The sequence below is a fragment of the Lissotriton helveticus genome, chromosome 11 (assembly GCF_964261635.1).
Source record: "Lissotriton helveticus chromosome 11, aLisHel1.1, whole genome shotgun sequence".
In the NCBI taxonomy this organism is placed as follows: Eukaryota; Metazoa; Chordata; class Amphibia; order Caudata; family Salamandridae; genus Lissotriton; species Lissotriton helveticus.
In genome coordinates, this window is record NC_136072.1 from 709,249,384 (window position 1) to 709,269,766 (window position 20,383).

General features: G+C 44.2%; 25 non-coding genes across 25 annotated transcripts; all 25 read left to right on the forward strand.

Annotated features, from left to right (window-relative positions):
- Nucleotides 1–45: 45 nt before the first annotated feature.
- TRNAS-CGA (transfer RNA serine (anticodon CGA)) lies at nucleotides 46–127 on the forward strand. The gene has a single exon. It is a non-coding gene; the product is annotated as a tRNA-Ser (tRNA).
- Nucleotides 128–667: 540 nt separating this feature from the next.
- TRNAS-CGA (transfer RNA serine (anticodon CGA)) lies at nucleotides 668–749 on the forward strand. Its single transcript has one exon. It is a non-coding gene; the product is annotated as a tRNA-Ser (tRNA).
- A 541-nt stretch (nucleotides 750–1,290) lies between these two features.
- On the forward strand, nucleotides 1,291–1,372 carry TRNAS-UGA (transfer RNA serine (anticodon UGA)). The gene has a single exon. It is a non-coding gene; the product is annotated as a tRNA-Ser (tRNA).
- Nucleotides 1,373–1,915: 543 nt separating this feature from the next.
- Nucleotides 1,916–1,997, forward strand: TRNAS-CGA (transfer RNA serine (anticodon CGA)). Its single transcript has one exon. It is a non-coding gene; the product is annotated as a tRNA-Ser (tRNA).
- Nucleotides 1,998–3,149: 1,152 nt separating this feature from the next.
- TRNAS-UGA (transfer RNA serine (anticodon UGA)) lies at nucleotides 3,150–3,231 on the forward strand. The gene has a single exon. It is a non-coding gene; the product is annotated as a tRNA-Ser (tRNA).
- A 1,124-nt stretch (nucleotides 3,232–4,355) lies between these two features.
- TRNAS-UGA (transfer RNA serine (anticodon UGA)) lies at nucleotides 4,356–4,437 on the forward strand. The gene has a single exon. It is a non-coding gene; the product is annotated as a tRNA-Ser (tRNA).
- Nucleotides 4,438–5,602: 1,165 nt separating this feature from the next.
- On the forward strand, nucleotides 5,603–5,684 carry TRNAS-UGA (transfer RNA serine (anticodon UGA)). The gene has a single exon. It is a non-coding gene; the product is annotated as a tRNA-Ser (tRNA).
- Nucleotides 5,685–6,227: 543 nt separating this feature from the next.
- TRNAS-CGA (transfer RNA serine (anticodon CGA)) lies at nucleotides 6,228–6,309 on the forward strand. The gene has a single exon. It is a non-coding gene; the product is annotated as a tRNA-Ser (tRNA).
- Nucleotides 6,310–6,851: 542 nt separating this feature from the next.
- TRNAS-CGA (transfer RNA serine (anticodon CGA)) lies at nucleotides 6,852–6,933 on the forward strand. Its single transcript has one exon. It is a non-coding gene; the product is annotated as a tRNA-Ser (tRNA).
- A 541-nt stretch (nucleotides 6,934–7,474) lies between these two features.
- Nucleotides 7,475–7,557, forward strand: TRNAS-UGA (transfer RNA serine (anticodon UGA)). The gene has a single exon. It is a non-coding gene; the product is annotated as a tRNA-Ser (tRNA).
- A 543-nt stretch (nucleotides 7,558–8,100) lies between these two features.
- Nucleotides 8,101–8,182, forward strand: TRNAS-UGA (transfer RNA serine (anticodon UGA)). The gene has a single exon. It is a non-coding gene; the product is annotated as a tRNA-Ser (tRNA).
- A 1,134-nt stretch (nucleotides 8,183–9,316) lies between these two features.
- Nucleotides 9,317–9,398, forward strand: TRNAS-UGA (transfer RNA serine (anticodon UGA)). Its single transcript has one exon. It is a non-coding gene; the product is annotated as a tRNA-Ser (tRNA).
- Nucleotides 9,399–9,939: 541 nt separating this feature from the next.
- On the forward strand, nucleotides 9,940–10,021 carry TRNAS-UGA (transfer RNA serine (anticodon UGA)). The gene has a single exon. It is a non-coding gene; the product is annotated as a tRNA-Ser (tRNA).
- A 541-nt stretch (nucleotides 10,022–10,562) lies between these two features.
- TRNAS-UGA (transfer RNA serine (anticodon UGA)) lies at nucleotides 10,563–10,644 on the forward strand. Its single transcript has one exon. It is a non-coding gene; the product is annotated as a tRNA-Ser (tRNA).
- Nucleotides 10,645–11,814: 1,170 nt separating this feature from the next.
- On the forward strand, nucleotides 11,815–11,896 carry TRNAS-UGA (transfer RNA serine (anticodon UGA)). The gene has a single exon. It is a non-coding gene; the product is annotated as a tRNA-Ser (tRNA).
- Nucleotides 11,897–12,438: 542 nt separating this feature from the next.
- On the forward strand, nucleotides 12,439–12,520 carry TRNAS-CGA (transfer RNA serine (anticodon CGA)). Its single transcript has one exon. It is a non-coding gene; the product is annotated as a tRNA-Ser (tRNA).
- Nucleotides 12,521–13,061: 541 nt separating this feature from the next.
- Nucleotides 13,062–13,143, forward strand: TRNAS-UGA (transfer RNA serine (anticodon UGA)). Its single transcript has one exon. It is a non-coding gene; the product is annotated as a tRNA-Ser (tRNA).
- A 541-nt stretch (nucleotides 13,144–13,684) lies between these two features.
- Nucleotides 13,685–13,766, forward strand: TRNAS-UGA (transfer RNA serine (anticodon UGA)). Its single transcript has one exon. It is a non-coding gene; the product is annotated as a tRNA-Ser (tRNA).
- Nucleotides 13,767–14,936: 1,170 nt separating this feature from the next.
- TRNAS-UGA (transfer RNA serine (anticodon UGA)) lies at nucleotides 14,937–15,018 on the forward strand. The gene has a single exon. It is a non-coding gene; the product is annotated as a tRNA-Ser (tRNA).
- Nucleotides 15,019–15,563: 545 nt separating this feature from the next.
- On the forward strand, nucleotides 15,564–15,644 carry TRNAS-CGA (transfer RNA serine (anticodon CGA)). The gene has a single exon. It is a non-coding gene; the product is annotated as a tRNA-Ser (tRNA).
- Nucleotides 15,645–16,187: 543 nt separating this feature from the next.
- Nucleotides 16,188–16,269, forward strand: TRNAS-CGA (transfer RNA serine (anticodon CGA)). Its single transcript has one exon. It is a non-coding gene; the product is annotated as a tRNA-Ser (tRNA).
- A 541-nt stretch (nucleotides 16,270–16,810) lies between these two features.
- TRNAS-UGA (transfer RNA serine (anticodon UGA)) lies at nucleotides 16,811–16,892 on the forward strand. Its single transcript has one exon. It is a non-coding gene; the product is annotated as a tRNA-Ser (tRNA).
- A 1,167-nt stretch (nucleotides 16,893–18,059) lies between these two features.
- TRNAS-UGA (transfer RNA serine (anticodon UGA)) lies at nucleotides 18,060–18,141 on the forward strand. The gene has a single exon. It is a non-coding gene; the product is annotated as a tRNA-Ser (tRNA).
- A 544-nt stretch (nucleotides 18,142–18,685) lies between these two features.
- On the forward strand, nucleotides 18,686–18,767 carry TRNAS-CGA (transfer RNA serine (anticodon CGA)). Its single transcript has one exon. It is a non-coding gene; the product is annotated as a tRNA-Ser (tRNA).
- Nucleotides 18,768–19,309: 542 nt separating this feature from the next.
- On the forward strand, nucleotides 19,310–19,391 carry TRNAS-UGA (transfer RNA serine (anticodon UGA)). The gene has a single exon. It is a non-coding gene; the product is annotated as a tRNA-Ser (tRNA).
- The last annotated feature ends 992 nt before the right edge of the window (nucleotides 19,392–20,383 follow it).

The following is a 20,383-nucleotide window of genomic DNA, read 5'->3' on the forward strand; positions in this document are numbered from 1 at the left end:
CAGCGCATAGCTCATATACGACAACAGTGACATCATACCCATGGAGCTGTGATGGCCGAGTGGTTAAGGCGTTGGACTCGAAATTCAATGGGGTTTCCCTGCGCAAGTTCGAATCTTGCTAGCAGCGTCGTCCGATTTTGCATGAACACCATTTGGTTAGTTAAGGAAATGTTCACTTCTCGTTACGCAATCCTCATCAAGTCACAGAGTTAAACAGCAAAAACTCAAACTAAATGTAAACATTAAGACAATTTCCACACCCAGGAAGTGTTTTACAGAGCAGGTGGTTCGGAAGGGTTCGTAGTCTGGTCCTGTCCTGCCTGATCTAGACGAGTCACGAAAAGAGTAATTTTTTTATGTAGCGTGTCTTGTTTAGGCTTTTGGACTCTTTCTGAGTACACTTAAGGGCCCATTCCCAGCGCCGTAATATAGGGAAAAGAGGGCAGAAATGTGCAGTGATTGATTACCGCTCATCTGTGCCCTTTCACTCACTTTGAGTGATGCGTGTTGTTATTTTTATTAATTGTATGAAAGCATGCGAAATAATTGAGGGCAACAGGACATTGCTGGTTCCTGCCCCGTCCTTATGTTACTTTATTTCTAGGTCTCGGCCTGACGTGAGCAGCGCATAGCTCATATACGACAACAGTGACATCATACCCATGGAGCTGCGATGGCCGAGTGGTTAAGGCGTTGGACTCGAAATTCAATGGGGTTTCCCTGCACAGGTTCGAATCTTGCTTGCAACGTCGTCCGATTTTGCATGAACACCATTTGGTTAGTTAAGGAAATGTTCACTTCTCGTTACGCAATCCTCATCAAGTCACAGAGTTAAACAGCAAAAACTCAAACTAAATGTAAACATTAAGACAATTTCCACACCCAGGAAGTGTTTTACAGAGCAGGTGGTTCGTAAGGGTTCGTAGTCTGGACCTGTCCAGCCTGATCTTGACGAGTCACGAAAAGAGTAATTTTTTTATGTAGCGTGTCTAGTTTATGCTTTTGGACTCTTTCTGAGTACACTTAAGGGCCCATTCCCAGCGCCGTAATATAGGGAAAAGAGGGCAGAAATGTGCAGTGATTGATTACCGCTCATCTGTGCCCTTTCACTCACTTTGAGTGATGCGTGTTGCTATTTTTATTAATTGTATGAAAGCATGCGAAATAAGTGAGGGAGACAGGGCACTGCTGGTACATGCCCCGTCCTACTGTTACTTTAATTTTTAGGTCTCGGCCTGACGTGAGCAGCGCATGGCTCGTATACGACAACAGTGACATCATACACATGCAGCTGCGATGGCCGAGTGGGTAAGGTGTTGGACTTGAAATCCAATGGGGTTTCACCGTGTAGGTTCGAATCCTGCTTGCAGCGTCATGAGGTTTTGCGTGAATACCATTTGGTTTAGTTAAGTAAATGTTCACTTCTCGTTATGCAGTCCTCTTCAAGTCACAGAGTTAAACGGCAAAAACTCAAACTAGATGTAAACATCGAGACAATTTCTACACCCAGGAAGTGTTTTACAGAGCAGGTGGCTCGGAAGGGTTCATAGTCTGGACCTGTCCTGCCTGATCTAGACAAGTCACGAAAAGAGTAATTTTTTTTTATGAAGCGGGTCTGGGTTAGGCTTTTGGACTCTTTCTGAGTACACTTAAGGGCCCGTTGCCACCGTGGTAATATAGGGAAAAGAGGGTAGAAATGCGCAGTGATTGATTACTGCTCATCTGTGCCCTGTCACTCACTTTGAGTGATACGTGTTGCTATTTTTATTAATTGTATGAAAGCATGTGAAATAAGTGAGGGCAACAGGGCATTGCTGGTTCCTGCCCCGTCCTTATGTTACTTTATTTCTAGGTCTCGGCCTGACGTGAGCAGCGCATAGCTCATATACGACAACAGTGACATCATACCCATGGAGCTGTGATGGCCGAGTGGTTAAGGCGTTGGACTCGAAATTCAATGGGGTTTCCCTGCGCAGGTTCGAATCTTGCTAGCAGCGTCGTCCGATTTTGCATGAACACCATTTGGTTAGTTAAGGAAATGTTCACTTCTCGTTACGCAATCCTCATCAAGTCACAGAGTTAAACAGCAAAAACTCAAACTAAATGTAAACATTAAGACAATTTCCACACCCAGGAAGTGTTTTACAGAGCAGGTGGTTCGGAAGGGTTCGTAGTCTGGTCCTGTCCTGCCTGATCTTGACGAGTCACGAAAAGAGTAAATTTTTTTTATGTAGAGTGTCTTGTTTAGGCTTTTGGACTCTTTCTGAGTACACTTGAGGGCCCGGTCCCAGCACCGTAATACAGGGAAAAGAGGGTAGAAATGTGCAGTGATTGATTACCGCTCATTTGTGCCCTGTCACTCACTTTGAGTGATGCGTGTTGCTATTTTTATTAATTGTATCAAAGAATGCGAAATAAGTGAGGGCAACAGGGCACTGCTGGTACCTGCCCCGTCCTTCCGTTGCTTTATTTTTTAGGTCTCGGTCTGACTTGAGCAGCGCATGGCTCGTATACAACAACAGTGACATCATACTCGTGGAGCTGCGACGGCTGAGTGGTTAAGGCGTTGGACCTGAAATCCAATGGGGTTTCCCTGCGCAGGTTCCAATCCTGCGATTTTGCATGAACACCATTTGGTTTGTTAAGGAAATGTTCACTTCTCGTTAATCAATCCTCATCAAGTCACAGAGTTAAACAGCAAAAATTCAAACTAAATGTAAACATTAAGACAGTTTCAACACTCAGAAAGTGTTTTAGAGAGCAGGTGGTTCGGAAGGATTCGTAGTCTGGACCTGTCCTGCCTGATCTTGACGAGTCACAAAAAGAGTAATTTGTTCATGTAGCGTGTCTTGTTTAGGCTTTTGGACTCTTTCTGAGTACTCTTAAGGGCCCATTCCCAGCGCCGTAATATAGGGAAAAGAGGATAGAAATGTGCAGTGATTGATTACCGCTCATCTGTGCCCTGTCACTCACTTTGAGTGATGCGTGTTGCTATTTTTATTAATTGTATCAAAGCATGTGAAATAAGTGAGGGCAACAGGGCACTGCTGGTACCTTCCCCGTATTTCCGTTGCTTTATTTTTTAGGTCTCGGCCTGACGTGAGCAGTTCATGGCTCGTATACGACAACAGTGACATCATACTCATGCAGCTGCCATGGCCGAGTGGCTAAGGTGATGAACTTGAAATCCAATAGGGTTTCCCCGCGTAGGTTCGAATCCTGCTTGCAGCGTCATGAGATTTTGCATGAATACCATTTGGTTTAGTTAAGTAAATGTTCACTTCTTGTTATGCAATCCTCATCAAGTCACAGAGTAAAACGGCGAAACCAAAAACTAGATGTAAACATTGAGACAATTTCCACACCCAGGAAGTGTTTTAGAGAGCAGGTGGCTCGGAAGGGTTCATAGTCTGGACCTGTCCTGCCTGATCTAGACAAGTCAGGAAAAGAGTCATTTTTTTAATGAAGCATGTCTTGTTTAGGCTTTTGGGCTCTTTCTGAGTACACTGAAGGGCCCGTTGCCACCGCCGTAATATAGGGAAAAGAGGGTAGAAATGCGCAGTGATTGTTTACCGCTCATCTGTGCCCTGTCACTCCCTTTGAGTGATACTTGTTGCTATTTTTATTAATTGTATGAAAGCATGTGAAATAAGTGAGGGCAACAGGGCACTGCTGGTTCCTGCCCCGTCCTTATGTTACTTTATTTTTTAGGTCCCGGCCTCACGTGAGCAGCGCATGGCTCATATTCGAGGCCGAGTAGTTAAGGCGTTGGACTCAAAATCCAATGGGGTTTCCATGCGCAGGTTCGAGTTGTGCGATTTTGCATGAACACCATTTGGTTTGTTAAGGAAATGTTCACTTCTCGTTACGCAATCCTCATCAAGTCACAGAGTTAAACGGCAATAACTCAAACTAGATGTAAACATTGAGACAATTTCTACACCCAGGAAGTGTTTTAGAGAGCAGGTGGGTAGGAAGGGTTTGTAGTCTGGACCTGTCCTGCCTGATCTAGACAAGTCAGGAAAAGAGTAATTATTTTTTTATGAAGCGTGTCTTGTTTAGGTTTTTGGACTCTTTCTGAGTACACTTAAGGGCCCAGTCCCAGCGCCGTAATATAGGGAAAAGAGGGTAGAAATGCGCAGTGATTGATTACTGCTCATCTGTGCCCTGTCACTCACTTTGAGTGATACGTGTTGCTATTTTTATTAATTGCATGAAAGCAAGCGAAATAAGTGAGGGTAACAGAGCACTGCTGGTACCTGCCCCGTCCTTCAGTTACTTTAATTTTTTAGGTCTCGGTCTGAGGTGAGCAGCGCATGGCTCATATACGACAACAGTGACATCATACTCATGGAGCTGCGATGGCCGAGTGGTAAAGGCGTTGGACTTGAAATCCAATGGGGTTTCCCCGCGTAGGTTTGAATCCTGCTTGCAGCGTCGTGCAATTTTGCATGAACACCATTTGGTTTGTTAAGGAAATGTTCACTTCTCGTTAGTCAATCCTCATCAAGTCACAGAGTTAAACAGCAAAAATTCATACTAAATGTAAACAGTAAGACAATTTCAACACTCAGGAAGTGTTTTAGATAGCAGGTGGTTCGGAAGGGTTCTTAGTCTGGACCTGTCCTGCTTGATCTTGACGAGTAACAAAAAGAGTAATTTTTTTATGTAACGTGTCTTGTTTAGGCATTTGGACTCTTTCTGAGTACTCTTAAGGGCCCATTCCCAGCACCGTAACGTAGGGAAAAGAGGGTAGGAATGTGCAGTGATTGATTACCGCTCATCTGTGCCCTGTCACTCACTTTGAGTGATGCGTGTTGCTATTTTTATTAATTGTATGAAAGCATGCGAAATAAGTGAGGGAGACAGGGCACTGCTGGTACGTGCCCCGTCCTTCCGTTACTTTAATTTTTAGGTGTCGGCCTGATGTGAGCAGCGCATGGCTCGTATACGACAACAGTGACATCATACTCACGCAGCTGCGAATGCCGAGTCGTTAAGGTGTGGACTTGAAATCCAATGGGGTTTCCTAGCTTAGGTTCGAATCCTGCTTGCAGCGTCATGAGATTTTGCATGAACACCATTTGGTTTAGTTAAGTAAATGTTCACTTCTCGTTATGCAATCCTCATCAAGTCACAGAGTTAAACGGCAAAAACTCAAACTAGATGTAAACATTGAGACAATTTCTACACCCAGGAAGTGTTTTAGAGAGCAGGTGGTTCGGAAGGGTTCGTAGTCTGGACCTGTCCTGCCTGATCTTGACGAGTCACGAAAAGAGTAATTTTTTTTATGTAGAGTGTCTTGTTTAGGCTTTTGGACTCTTTCTGAGTACACTTGAGGGCCCGGTCCCATCGCCGTAATATAGGGGAAAGAGACTAGAAATGCGCAGTGATTGATTACTGCTCATCTGTGCCCTGTCACTCACTTTGAGTGATACGTGTTGCTATTTTTATTAATTGTATGAAAGCAAGCGAAATAAGTGATGGCAACAGAGCACTGCTGGTACATGCCCCGTCCTTCTGTTACTTTAATTTTTAGGTCTCGGCCTGACGTGAGCAGCGCATGGCTCGTATACGGCAACAGTGAAATCATACACATGCAGCTGCGATGGCCGAGTGGGTAAGGTGTTGGACTTGAAATCCAATGGGGTTTCACCGCGTAGGTTCGAATCCTGCTTGCAGCGTCATGAAGTTTTGCGTGAATACCATTTGGTTTAGTTAAGTAAATGTTCACTTCTCGTTATGCAGTCCTCTTCAAGTCACAGAGTTAAACGGCAAAAACTCAAACTAGATGTAAACATCGAGACAATTTCTACACCCAGGAAGTGTTTTACAGAGCAGGTGGCTCGGAAGGGTTTGTAGTCTGGACCTGTCCTGCCTGATCTAGACAAGTCACGAAAAGAGTAATTATTTTTTATGAAGCGGGTCTTGGTTAGGCTTTTGGACTCTTTCTGAGTACACTTAAGGGCCCGTTGCCACCGCCGTAATATAGGGAAAAGAGGGTAGAAATGTGCAGTGATTGATTACTGCTCATTTTTGCCCTGTCACTCACTTTGAGTGATACGTGTTGCTATTTTTATTAATTGTATGAAAGCATGTGAAATAAGTGAGGGCAACAGGGCACTGCTGGTTCCTGCCCCGTCCTCATGTTACTTTATTTCTAGGTCTCGGCCTGACGTGAGCAGCGCATAGCTCATATACGACAACAGTGACATCATACCCGTGGAGCTGCGATGGCCGAGTGGTTAAGGCGTTGGACTCGAAATTCAATGGGGTTTCCCTGCGCAGATTCGAATCCTGCTTGCAGCGTCGTCCGATTTTCCATGAACACCATTTGGTTTGTTATGGAAATGTTCACTACTCGTTACGCAATCCTCATCAAGTCACAGAGTTAAACAGCAAAAACTCAAACTAAATGTAAACATTAAGACAAATTCAACACTCAGGAAGTGTTTTAGAGAGCAGGTGGTTCGGAAGGGTTCGTAGTCTGGACCTGTCCTGCCTGATCTTGACGAGTCACGAAAAGAGTAATATTTTTTATGTAGAGTGTCTTGTTTAGGCTTTTGGACTCTTTCTGAGTACACTTGAGGGCCCTGTCCCAGTGCCGTAATATAGGGAAAATAGGGTAGAAATGCGCATTGATTGATTACTGCTCATCTGTGCCCTGTCACTCACTTTGAGTGATACGTGTTGCTATTTTTATTAATTGTATGAAAGCAAGCGAAATAAGTGAGGGCAACAGAGCACTGCTTTTACCTGCCCCGTCCTTCCGTTACTTTATTTTTTAGGTCTCGGTCTGACGTGAGCAGCGCATGGCTCATATACGACAACAGTGACATCGTCCTCATGGAGCTGCGATGGCCGAGTGGTTAAGGCGTTGGACTCGATATCCAATGAGTTTTACCTGCGCAGGTTCGAATCCTGCTTGCAGCGACGTGTAATTTTGCATGAACACCATTTAGTTTGTTAAGGAAATGTTCACTTCTCGTTAGTCAATTCTCATCAAGTCACAGAGTTAAACAGCAAAATCTCAAACTAAATGTAAACATTAAGACAAATTCAACACTCAGGAAGTGTTTTAGAGAGCAGGTGGTTCGGAAGGGTTCGTAGTCTCGACCTGTCCTGCCTGATCTTGACGAGTCCCAAAAAGAGTAATTTTTTTATTTAGCGGGTCTTGTTTAGGCTTTTGGACTCTTTCTGAGTACTCTTAAGGGCCCATTCACAGCGCCATAATATAGGGAAAAGAGGGTAGAAATGTGCAGTGATTGATTACCGCTCCTCTGTGCCCTGTCACTCACTTTGAGTGATGCGTGTTGCTATTTTTATTAATTGCATCAAAGCATGCGAAAAAAGTGAGGGAGACAGGGCACTGCTGGTACGTGCCCCGTTCTTCCGTAACTTTAATTTTTAGGTCTCGGCCTGACGTGAGCAGTGCATGGCTCGTATACGACAACAGTAACATCATACTCATGCAGCTGCAATGGCCGAGTGGTTAAGGCGTTGGACTTGAAATCCAATTGGCTTTTCCCCCCGTAGGTTCGAATCCTGCTTGCAGCGTCATGAGATTTTGCATGAATACCATTTGGTCTAGTTAAGTAAATGTTCACATCTTGTTATGAAATCCTCATCAAGTCACAGAGTTAAACGGCAAAAACAAAAACTAGATGTAAATATTGAGACAATTTCCACACCCAGGAAGTGTTTTAGAGAGCAGGTGGCTCGGAAGGGTTCGTAGTCTGGTCCTGTCCTGCCTGATCTAGACGAGTCACGAAAAGAGTAATTTTTTTATGTAGCGTGTCGTGTTTAGGCTCTTGGACTCTTTCTGAGTACACTTAAGGGCCCATTCGCAGCGCCGTAATACAGGGAAAAGATGGTAGAAATGCGCAGTGATTCATTACTGCTCATCTGTGCCCTGTCACTCACTTTGAGTGATACGTGTTGCTATTTTTATTAATTGTATCAAAAGCATTTGAAATAAGTGAGGGCAACAGGGCACTGCTGGTACCTGCCCCGTCCTTCAGTTACTTTATTTTTTAGGTCTCGGTCTGAGGTGAGCAGCGCATGGCTCATATAAGACAACAGTGACATCATACTCATGGAGCTGCGACGGCCGAGTGGTTAAGGCGTTGGATCTGAGATCCAATGGGGTTTCCCCGCGCAGGTTCGATTCCTGCTTGCAGCGTTGTGCAATTTTGCATGAACACCATTTGGTTTGTTAAGGAAATGTTCACTTCTCGTTACGCAATCCTCATCAAGTCACAGAGTTAAACAGCAAAAACTCAAACTAGATGTAAACATTGAGACAATTTCTACACCCAGGAAGTGTTTTAGAGAGCAGGTGGGTAGGAAGGGTTTGTAGTCTGGACCTGTCCTGCCTGATCTAGACAAGTCAGGAAATGAGTAATTATTTTTTTATGAAGCGTGTCTTGTTTAGGCTTTTGGACTCTTTCTGAGTACTCTTAAGGGCCCATTCCCGGCACCGTAATATAGGGAAAAGAGGGTAGGAATGTGCAGTGATTGATTACCGCTCATCTGTGCCCTGTCACTCACTTTGAGTGATGCGTGTTGCTATTTTTATTAATTGTATGAAAGCATGCAAAATAAGTGAAGGAGACAGGGCACTGCTGGTGCGTGCCTCGTCCTTCCGTTACTTTAATTTTTAGGTCTCGGCCTGATGTGAGCAGCGCATGGCTCGTATACGACAACAGTGACATCGTACTCTCGCAGCTGTGATGGCCGAGTGGTTAAGGCGTTGGACTTGAGAACCAATAGGGTTTCCCCGCTTAGGTTCAAATCCTGCTTGCAGTGTCATGAGATTTTGCATGAACACCATTTGGTTTAGTTAAGTAAATGTTCACTTCTCGTTATGCAATCCTCATCAAGTCACAGAGTTAAACGGCAAAAACACAAACTAGATGTAAACATTGAGACAATTTCTACACCCAGGAAGTGTTTTAGAGAGCAGGTGGGTAGGAAGGGTTTGTAGTCTGGACCTCTCCTGCCTGATCTAGACAAGTCAGGAAAAGAGTAATTTTTTTTATGAAGCGTGTCTTGTTTAGGCTTTTGGACTCTTTCTGAGTACACTTAAAGGCCCGTTGCCACCGCCGTGATATAGGGAAAAGAGGGTAGAAATGCGCAGTGATTGATTACCACCCATCTGTGCCCTGTCACTCACTTTGAGTGATACGTGTTGCTATTTTTATTAATTGTATGAAAGCATGTGAAATAAGTGAGTACAACAGGGCACTGCTGGTTCCTGCCCCGTCCTTATGTTACTCTGGTTCATATACGACAAAAGTGACATCATACTCTTGGAGCTGCAATGGCCGAGTGGTTAAGGCGTTGGACTTGAAATTCAATGGGGTTTCCCCGCGCAGGTTCGAATCCTGCTTGCAGCGTTGTCCAATTTTGCATGAACACCATTTGGTTTGTTAAGGAAATGTTCACTTCTCGTTACGCAATCCTCATCAAGTCACAGAGTTAAACAGCAAAAACTCAAACTAAATCTAAACATTAAGACAATTTCAACACTCAGGAAGTGTTTTAGAGAGCAGGTGGTTCGGAAGAGTTCGTAGTCTGGACCTGTCCTGCCTGATCTTGACGAGTCACGAAAAGAGTAATTACTTTATGTAGAGTGTCTTGTTTAGGCTTTTGGACTCTTTCTGAGTACACTTGAGGGCCCGGTCCCAGCGCCGTAATATAGGGAAAAGAGGGTGGAAATGCGCAGTGATTGATTACTGCTCATCTGTGCCCTGTCACTCACTTTGAGTGATACGTGTTGCTATTTTTATTAATTGTATGAAAGCAAGCGAAATAAGTGAGGGCAACAGAGCACTGCTGGTACCTGCCCCGTCCTTCAGTTACTTTATTTTTTAGGTCGCGGTCTGAGGTGAGCAGGGCATGGCTCATATACGACAACAGTGACATCATACTCATGGAGCTGCAATGGCCGAGTGGTTAAGGCGTTGGACTTGAAATCCAATGGGGTTTCCCCGCGCAGGTTCAAATCCTGCTTGCAGCGTCGTGCAATTTTGCATGAACACCATTTGGTTTGTTAAGGAAATGTTCACGTCTCGTTAGTCAATCCTCATCAAGTCACAGAGTTAAACAGCAAAAATTCAAACTAAATGTAAACAGTAAGACAATTTCAACACTCAGGAAGTGTTTTAGATAGCAGGTGGTTCGGAAGGGTTCGTAGTCTGGACCTGTCCTGCTTGATCTTGACCAGTAACAAAAAGAGTAATTTATTTATGTAACGTGTCTTGTTTAGGCATTTGGACTCTTTCTGAGTACTCTTAAGGGCCCATTCCCAGCACCGTAATATAGGGAAAAGAGGGTAGGAATGTGCAGTGATTGATTACTGCTCATCTGTGCCCTGTCAATCACTTTGAGTGATGCGTGTTGCTATTTTTATTAATTGTATGAAAGCATGCGAAATAAGTGAGGGAGACAGGGCACTGCTGGTACGTGCCCCGTCCTTCCGTTACTTTAATTTTTCGGTCTCGGCCTGATGTGAGCAGCGCATGGATCGTATACGACAACAGTGACATCATACTCTCGAAGCTGTGATGGCTGAGTGGTTAAGGCGTTGGACTTGAGATCCAATGGGGTTTCCCCGCTTAGGTTCGAATACTGCTTGCAGTGTCATGAGATTTTGCATCAACACCATTTGGTTTAGTTAAGGAAATGTTCACTTCTCGTTATGCAATCCTCATCAAGTCACAGAGTTAAACGGCAAAAACTCAAACTAGATGTAAACATTGAGACAATTTCTACACCCTAGAAGTGTTTTAGAGAGCAGGTGGGTAGGAAGGGTTTGTAGTCTGGACCTGTCCTGCCTGATCTAGACAAGTCAGGAAAAGAGTAACATTTTTTTTATGAAGCGTGTCTTGTTTAGGCTTTTGGACTCTTTCTGAGTACTCTTAAGGGCCCATTCCCAGCACCATAATATAGGGAAAAGAGGGTAGGAATGTGCAGTGATTGATTACCGCTCATCTGTGCCCTGTCACTCACTTTGAGTGATGCGTGTTGCTATTTTTATTAATTGTATGAAAGTATGCGAAATAAGTGAGGGAGACAGGGCACTGCTGGTACGTGCCCCGTCCTTCCGTTACTTTAACTTTTTAGGTGTCGGCCTGATGTGAGCAGCGCATGGCTCGTATAGGACAACAGTGACATCATACTCACGCAGCTGTGAATGCCGAGTGGTTAAGGCGTGGACTTGAAATCCAATGGGGTTTCCTAGCTTTGGTTTGAATCCTGCTTGCAGCGTCATGAGATTTTGCATGAACACCATTTGGTTTAGTTAAGTAAATGTTCACTTCTCGTTATGCAATCCTCATCAAGTCACAGAGTTAAACGGCAACAACTCAAACTAGATGTAAACATTGAGACAATTTCTACACCCAGGAAGTGTTTTAGAGAGCAGGTGGCTAGGAAGGGTTTGTAGTCTGGACCTGTCCTGCCTGATCTAGGCGAGTCACGAAAATAGTATTTTTTTTATGTAGCGTGTCTTGTTTAGGCTTTTGGACTCTTTCTGAGTACACTTAAGGGCCCATTCCCAGCGCCGTAATACAGGGAAAAGAGGGCAGAAATGTGCAGTGATTGATTACCGCTCATCTGTGCCCTTTCACTCACTTTGAGTGATGCGTGTTGCTATTTTTATTAATTGTATGAAAGCATGCGAAATAAGTGAGGGAGACAGGGCACTGCTGGTACATGCCCCGTCCTTCCGTTACTTTAAGTTTTTAGGTCTCGGCCTGAAGTGAGCAGCGCATGGCTCGTATACGACAACAGTGACATCATACACATGCAGCTGCGGTGGCCGAGTGGGTAAGGTGTTGGACTTGAAATTCAATGGGGTTTCACCGCGTAGGTTCGAATCCTGCTTGCAGCGTCATGAGATTTTGCATTAACACCATTTGGTTTAGTTAAGTAAATGTTCACTTCTCGTTATGCAGTCCTCTTCAAGTCATAGAGTTAAACGGCAAAAACTCAAACTAGATGTAAACATTGAGACAATTTCTACACCCAGGAAGTGTTTTACAGAGCAGCTGGCTCGGAAGGGTTCGTAGTCTGGACCTGTCCTGCCTGATCTAGACGAGTCACGAAAATAGTATTTTTTTTATGTAGCGTGTCTTGTTTAGGCTTTTGGACTCTTTCTGAGTACACTTAAGGGCCCATTCCCAGTGCCGTAATACAGGGAAAAGAGGGTAGAAATGCGCAGTGATTGATTACTGCTCATCTGTGCCCTGTCACTCACTTTGAGTGATACGTGTTGCTATTTTTATTAATTGTATGAAAGCATGTGAAATAAGTGAGTACAACAGGGCACTGCTGGTTCCTGCCCCGTCCTTATGTTACTTTATTTTTTAGGTCTCGGCCTGACGTGAGCAGCGCATGGTTCATATACGACAAAAGTGACATCATACTCATGGAGCTGCAATGGCTGAGTGGTTAAGGCGTTGGACTCGAAATTCAATGGGGTTTCCCCGCGCAGGTTCGAATCCTGCTTGCAGCGTTGTCCAATTTTGCATGAACACCATTTGGTTTGTTAAGGAAATGTTCACTTCTCGTTACGCAATCCTCATCAAGTCACAGAGTTAAACAGCAAAAACTCAAACTAAATCTAAACATTAAGGCAATTTCAACACTCAGGAAGTGTTTTAGAGAGCAGGTGGTTCGGAAGAGTTCGTAGTCTGGACCTGTCCTGCCTGATCTTGACGAGTCACGAAAAGAGTAATTACTTTATGTAGAGTGTCTTGTTTAGGCTTTTGGACTCTTTCTGAGTACACTTGAGGGCCCGGTCCCAGCGCCGTAATATAGGGAAAAGAGGGTGGAAATGCGCAGTGATTGATTACTGCTCATCTGTGCCCTGTCACTCACTTTGAGTGATACGTGTTGCTATTTTTATTAATTGTATGAAAGCAAGCGAAATAAGTGAGGGCAACAGAGCACTGCTGGTACCTGCCCCGTCCTTCAGTTACTTTATTTTTTAGGTCGCGGTCTGAGGTGAGCAGGGCATGGCTCATATACGACAACAGTGACATCATACTCATGGAGCTGCAATGGCCGAGTGGTTAAGGCGTTGGACTTGAAATCCAATGGGGTTTCCCCGCGCAGGTTCAAATCCTGCTTGCAGCGTCGTGCAATTTTGCATGAACACCATTTGGTTTGTTACGGAAATGTTCACGTCTCGTTAGTCAATCCTCATCAAGTCACAGAGTTAAACAGCAAAAATTCAAACTAAATGTAAACAGTAAGACAATTTCAACACTCAGGAAGTGTTTTAGATAGCAGGTGGTTCGGAAGGGTTCGTAGTCTGGACCTGTCCTGCTTGATCTTGACCAGTAACAAAAAGAGTAATTTATTTATGTAACGTGTCTTGTTTAGGCATTTGGACTCTTTCTGAGTACTCTTAAGGGCCCATTCCCAGCACCGTAATATAGGGAAAAGAGGGTAGGAATGTGCAGTGATTGATTACTGCTCATCTGTGCCCTGTCAATCACTTTGAGTGATGCGTGTTGCTATTTTTATTAATTGTATGAAAGCATGCGAAATAAGTGAGGGAGACAGGGCACTGCTGGTACGTGCCCCGTCCTTCCGTTACTTTAATTTTTCGGTCTCGGCCTGATGTGAGCAGCGCATGGATCGTATACGACAACAGTGACATCATACTCTCGAAGCTGTGATGGCTGAGTGGTTAAGGCGTTGGACTTGAGATCCAATGGGGTTTCCCCGCTTAGGTTCGAATCCTGCTTGCAGTGTCATGAGATTTTGCATCAACACCATTTGGTTTAGTTAAGGAAATGTTCACTTCTCGTTATGCAATCCTCATCAAGTCACAGAGTTAAACAGCAAAAACTCAAACTAGATGTAAACATTAAGACAATTTCTACACCCTAGAAGTGTTTTAGAGAGCAGGTGGGTAGGAAGGGTTTGTAGTCTGGACCTGTCCTGCCTGATCTAGACAAGTCAGGAAAAGAGTAACATTTTTTTTATGAAGCGTGTCTTGTTTTCGCTTTTGGACTCTTTCTGAGTACTCTTAAGGGCCCATTCCCAGCACCATAATATAGGGAAAAGAGGGTAGGAATGTGCAGTGATTGATTACCGCTCATCTGTGCCCTGTCACTCACTTTGAGTGATACGTGTTGCTATTTTTATTAATTGTATGAAAGTATGCGAAATAAGTGAGGGAGACAGGGCAATGCTGGTACATGCCCCGTCCTTCCGTTACTTTAACTTTTTAGGTGTCGGGCTGATGTGAGCAGCGCATGGCTCGTATACGACAACAGTGACATCATACTCACGCAGCTGCGAATGCCGAGTGGTTAAGGCGTGGACTTGAAATCCAATGGGGTTTCCTAGCTTAGGTTTGAATCCTGCTTGCAGCGTCATGAGATTTTGCATGAACACCATTTGGTTTAGTTAAGTAAATGTTCACTTCTCGTTATGCAATCCTCATCAAGTCACAGAGTTAAACGGCAACAACTCAAACTAGATGTAAACATTGAGACAATTTCTACACCCAGGAAGTGTTTTAGAGAGCAGGTGGCTAGGAAGGGTTTGTAGTCTGGACCTGTCCTGCCTGATCTAGACGAGTCACGAAAATAGTATTTTTTTTATGTAGCGTGTCTTGTTTAGGCTTTTGGACTCTTTCTGAGTACACTTAAGGGCCCATTCCCAGCGCCGTAATACAGGGAAAAGAGGGCAGAAATGTGCAGTGATTGATTACCGCTCATCTGTGCCCTTTCACTCACTTTGAGTGATGCGTGTTGCTATTTTTATTAATTGTATGAAAGCATGCGAAATAAGTGAGGGAGACAGGGCACTGCTGGTACATGCCCCGTCCTTCCGTTACTTTAAGTTTTTAGGTCTCGGCCTGACGTGAGCAGCGCATGGCTCGTATACGACAACAGTGACATCATACACATGCAGCTGCGGTGGCCGAGTGGGTAAGGTGTTGGACTTGAAATTCAATGGGGTTTCACCGCGTAGGTTCGAATCCTGCTTGCAGCGTCATGAGATTTTGCATTAACACCATTTGGTTTAGTTAAGTAAATGTTTACTTCTCGTTATGCAGTCCTCTTCAAGTCATAGAGTTAAACGGCAAAAACTCAAACTAGATGTAAACATTGAGACAATTTCTACACCCAGGAAGTGTTTTACAGAGCAGGTGGCTCGGAAGGGTTCGTAGTCTGGACCTGTCCTGCCTGATCTAGACAAGTCACGAAAAGAGTAATTTCTTTTAATGAAGCGTGTCTTGCTTAGGCTTTTGGACTCCTTCTGAGTACACTTAAGGGCCCGTTGCCACCGCCGTAATATAGGGAAAAGAGGGTAGAAATGCGCAGTGATTGATTACTGCTCATTTGTGCCCTGTCACTCACTTTGAGTGATACGTGTTGCTATTTTTATTAATTGTATGAAAGCATGTGAAATAAGTGAGGGCAACAGGGCACTGCTGGTTCCTGCCCCGTCCTTATGTTACTTAAGTTTTTTAGGTCTCGGCCTGACGTGAGCAGCGCATGGCTCATATACGACAACAGTGACATCATATTCATGGAGCTGCGATGGCCGAGTGGTTAAGGCATTGGACTCGAAATTCAATGGGTTTTCCTGCACAGGTTCGAATCCTGCTTGCAGCGTCGTATGCTTTTACATGAACACCATTTGGTTTTTTAAGGAAATGTTCACTTCTCGTTACGCAATCCTCATCAAGTCACCGAGTTAAACAGCAAAAACTCAAACTAAATGTAAACATTAAGACAATTTCAACACTCAGGAAGTGTTTTTGAGAGCAGGTGGTTCGGAAGGGTTCGTAGTCTGGACCTGTCCTGCCTGATCTAGACAAGTCAGGAAAAGAGTAATTTTTTTTTATGAAGCATGTCTTGTTTAGGCTTTTGGGCTCTTTCTGAGTACACTGAAGGGCCCGTTGCCACCGCCGTAATATAGGGAAAAGAGGGTAGAAATGCGCAGTGATTGTTTACCGCTCATCTGTGCCCTGTCACTCCCTTTGAGTGATACTTGTTGCTATTTTTATTAATTGTATGAAAGCAAGCGAAATAAGTGAGGGCAACAGAGCACTGCTGGTACCTGCCCCGTACTTCCGTTACTTTATTTTTTAGGTCTCGGTCTGACGTGAGCAGCGCATGGCTCATATACGACAACAGTGACATCATATCCATGGAGCTGCGATAGCCGAGTGGTTAAGGCATTGGACTCGATATCCAATGGGGTTTCCCTGCGCACGTTCGCATCCTGCTTGCAGTGACATGTGATTTTGCATGAACACCATTTGGTTTGTTAAGGAAATGTTCACTTCTCGTTAGTCAATCCTCATCAAGTCACAGAGTTAAACAGCAAAAATTCAAACTAAATGTAAACATTAAGACAGTTTCAACACTCAGGAAGTGTTTTAGAGAGCAGGTGGTTCGGAAGGGTTCGTAGTCTGGACCTGTCCTGCCTGATCTTGACGAGTCACAAAAAGAGTAATTTGTTCATGTAGCGTGTCTTGTTTAGGCTTTTGGACTCTTTCTGAGTTCTCTTAAGGGCCCATTTCCAGCGCCGTAATATAGGGAAAAGAGGGTAGAAATGTGCAGTGATTGATTACCGCTCATCTGTGCCCTGTCACTCACTTTGAGTGATGCGTGTTGCTATTTTTATTAATTGTATCAAAGCATGTGAAATAAGTGAGGGCAACAGGGCACTGCTGGTACCTTCCCCGTCCTTCCGTTGCTTTATTTTTTAGGTCTCGGCCTGAAGTGAGCAGTGCATGGCTCGTATACGACAACAGTGACATCATACTCATGCAGCTGCCATAGCCGAGTGGTTAAGGTGATGAACTTGAAATCCAATAGGGTTTCCCCACGTAGGTTCGAATCCTGCTTGCAGCGTCATGAGATTTTGCATGAATACCATTTGGTTTAGTTAAGTAAATGTTCACTTCTTGTTATGCAATCCTCATCAAGTCACAGAGTTAAACGGCGAAAACAAAAACTAGATGTAAACATTGAGACAATTTCCACACCCAGGAAGTGTTTTAGAGAACAGGTGGCTCGGAAGGGTTCATAGTCTGGACCTGTCCTGCCTGATCTAGACAAGTCAGGAAAAGAGTATTTTTTTTTTATGAAGCATGTCTTGTTTAGGCTTTTGGGCTCTTTCTGAGTACACAGAAGGGCCCGTTGCCACCGCCGTAATATAGGGAAAAGAGGATAGAAATGCGCAGTGATTGTTTACCGCTCATCTGTGCCCTGTCACTCCCTTTGAGTGATACTTGTTGCTATTTTTATTAATTGTATGAAAGCAAGCGAAATAAGTGAGGGCAACAGAGCACTGCTGGTACCTGCCCCGTACTTCCGTTACTTTATTTTTTAGGTCTCGGTCTGACGTGAGCAGCGCATGGCTCATATACGACAACAGTGACATCATATCCATGGAGCTGCGATGACCGAGTGGTTAAGGCATTGGACTCGATATCCAATGGGGTTTCCCTGCGCACGTTCGCATCCTGCTTGCAGTGACGTGTGATTTTGCATGAACACCTTTTGGTTTGTTAAGGAAATGTTCACTTCTCGTTAGTCAATCCTCATCAAGTCACAGAGTAAAACAGCAAAAATTCAAACTAAATGTAAACATTAAGACAGTTTCAACACTCAGGAAGTGTTTTAGAGAGCAGGTGGTTCGGAAGGGTTCGTAGTCTGGACCTGTCCTGCCTGATCTTGACGAGTCACAAAAAGAGTAATTTGTTCATGTAGCGTGTCTTGTTTAGGCTTTTGGACTCTTTCTGAGTACTCTTAAGGGCCCATTCCCAGCGCCGTAATATAGGGAAAAGAGGGTAGAAATGTGCAGTGATTGATTACCGCTCATCTGTGCCCTGTCACTCACTTTGAGTGATGCGTGTTGCTATTTTTATTAATTGTATCAAAGCATGTGAAATAAGTGAGGGCAACAGGGCACTGCTGGTATCTTCCCCATCCTTCCGTTGCTTTATTTTTTAGGTCTCGGCCTGAAGTGAGCAGTGCATGGCTCGTATACGACAACAGTGACATCATACTCATGCAGCTGCAATAGCCGAGTGGTTAAGGTGATGAACTTGAAATCCAATAGGGTTTCCCCGCGTAGGTTCGAATCCTGCTTGCAGCGTCATGAGATTTTGCATGAATACCATTTGGTTTAGTTAAGTAAATGTTCACTTCTTGTTATGCAATCCTCATCAAGTCACAGAGTTAAACGGCGAAAACAAAAACTAGATGTAAACATTGAGACAATTTCCACACCCAGGAAGTGTTTTAGAGAGCAGGTGGCTCGGAAGGGTTCATAGTCTGGACCTGTCCTGCCTGATCTAGACAAGTCAGGAAAAGAGTAATTTTTTTTTATGAAGCATGTCTTGTTTAGGCTTTTGGGCTCTTTCTGAGTACACTGAAGGGCCCGTTGCCACCGCCGTAATATAGGGAAAAGAGGCTAGAAATGCGCAGTGATTGTTTACCGCTCATCTGTGCCCTGTCACTCCCTTTGAGTGATACTTGTTGCTATTTTTATTAATTGTATGAAAGCATGTGAAATAAGTGAGGGCAACAGGGCACTGCTGGTTCCTGCCCCGTCCTTATGTTACTTTATTTTTTAGGTCCCGGCCTGACGTGAGCAGCGCATGGCTCATATTCGACAACTGTGACACCATACTCATGGAGCTGCGATGGCCGAGTGTTTAAGGAGTTGGACTCGAAGTCCAATGGGGTTTCCATGCGCAGGTTCGAATCCTGCTTGCAGCATCGTGCGATTTTGCATGAACACCATTTGGTTTGTTAAGGAAATGTTCACTTCTCGTTACGCAATCCTCATCAAGTCACAGAGTTAAACAGCAAAAACTCAAACTAAATGTAAACATTAAGACAATTTCAACACTCAGGAAGTGTTTTAAAGAGCAGGTGGTTCGGAAGGGTTCGTAGTCTGGACCTGTCGTGCCTGATCTTGACAAGTCACGAAAAGAGTAATTTTTTTATGTAGCGTGTCTTGTTTAGGCTTTTGGACTCTTTCTGAGTACACTTAAGGGCCCCGACCCTGCGCCGTAATATAGGGAATAGAGGGTAGAAATGCGCAGTGATTGATTACTGCTCATCTGTGCCCTGTCACTCACTTTGAGTGATACGTGTTGCTATTTTTATTAATTGCATGAAAGCAAGCGAAATAAGTGAGGGTAACAGAGCACTGCTGGTACCTGCCCCGTCCTTCAGTTACTTTAATTTTTTAGGTCTCGGTCTGAGGTGAGCAGCGCATGGCTCATATACGACAACAGTGACATCATACTCATGGATCTGCGATGGCCGAGTGGTAAAGGCGTTGGACTTGAAATCCAATGGCGTTTCCCCACGTAGGTTAGAATCCTGCTTGCAGCGTCGTGCAATTTTGCATGAACACCATTTGGTTTGTTAAGGAAATGTTCACTTCTCGTTAGTCAATCCTCATCAAGTCACAGAGTTAAACAGCAAAAATTCAAACTAAATGTAAACAGTAAAACAATTTCAACACTCAGGAAGTGTTTTAGATAGCAGGTGGTTCGGAAGGGTTCGTAGTCTGGACCTGTCCTGCTTGATCTTGACGAGTAACAAAAAGAGTAATTTTTTTATGTAACGTGTCTTGTTTAGGCATTTGGACTCTTTCTGAGTACTCTTAAGGGCCCATTCCCAGCACCGTAATATAGGGAAAAGAGGGTAGGAATGTGCAGTGATTGATTACCGCTCATCTGTGCCCTGTCACTCACTTTGAGTGATGCGTGTTGCTATTTTTATTAATTGTATGAAAGCATGCGAAATAAGTGAGGGAGACAGGGCACTGCTGGTACGTGCCCCGTCCTTCCGTTACTTTAATTTTTAGGTGTCGGCCTGATGTGAGCAGCGCATGGCTCGTATACGACAACAGTGACATCATACTCACGCAGCTGCGAATGCCGAGTGGTTAAGGCGTGGACTTGAAATCCAATGGGGTTTCCTAGCTTAGGTTCGAATCCTGCTTGCAGCGTCATGAGATTTTGCATGAACATAATTTGGTTTAGTTAAGAAAATGTTCACTTCTCGTTATGCAATCCTCATCAAGTCACAGAGTTAAACGGCAAAAACTCAAACTAGATGTAAACATTGAGACAATTTCTACACCCAGGAAGTGTTTTAGAGAGCAGGTGGTTCGGAAGGGTTCGTAGTCTGGACCTGTCCTGCCTGATCTTGACGAGTCACGAAAAGAGTAATTTTTTTATGTAGAGTCTCTTGTTTAGGCTTTTGGACTCTTTCTGAGTACACTTGAGGGCCCGGTCCCATTGCCGTAATATAGGGAAAAGAGATTAGAAATGCGCAGTGATTGATTACTGCTCATCTGTGCCCTGTAACTCACTTTG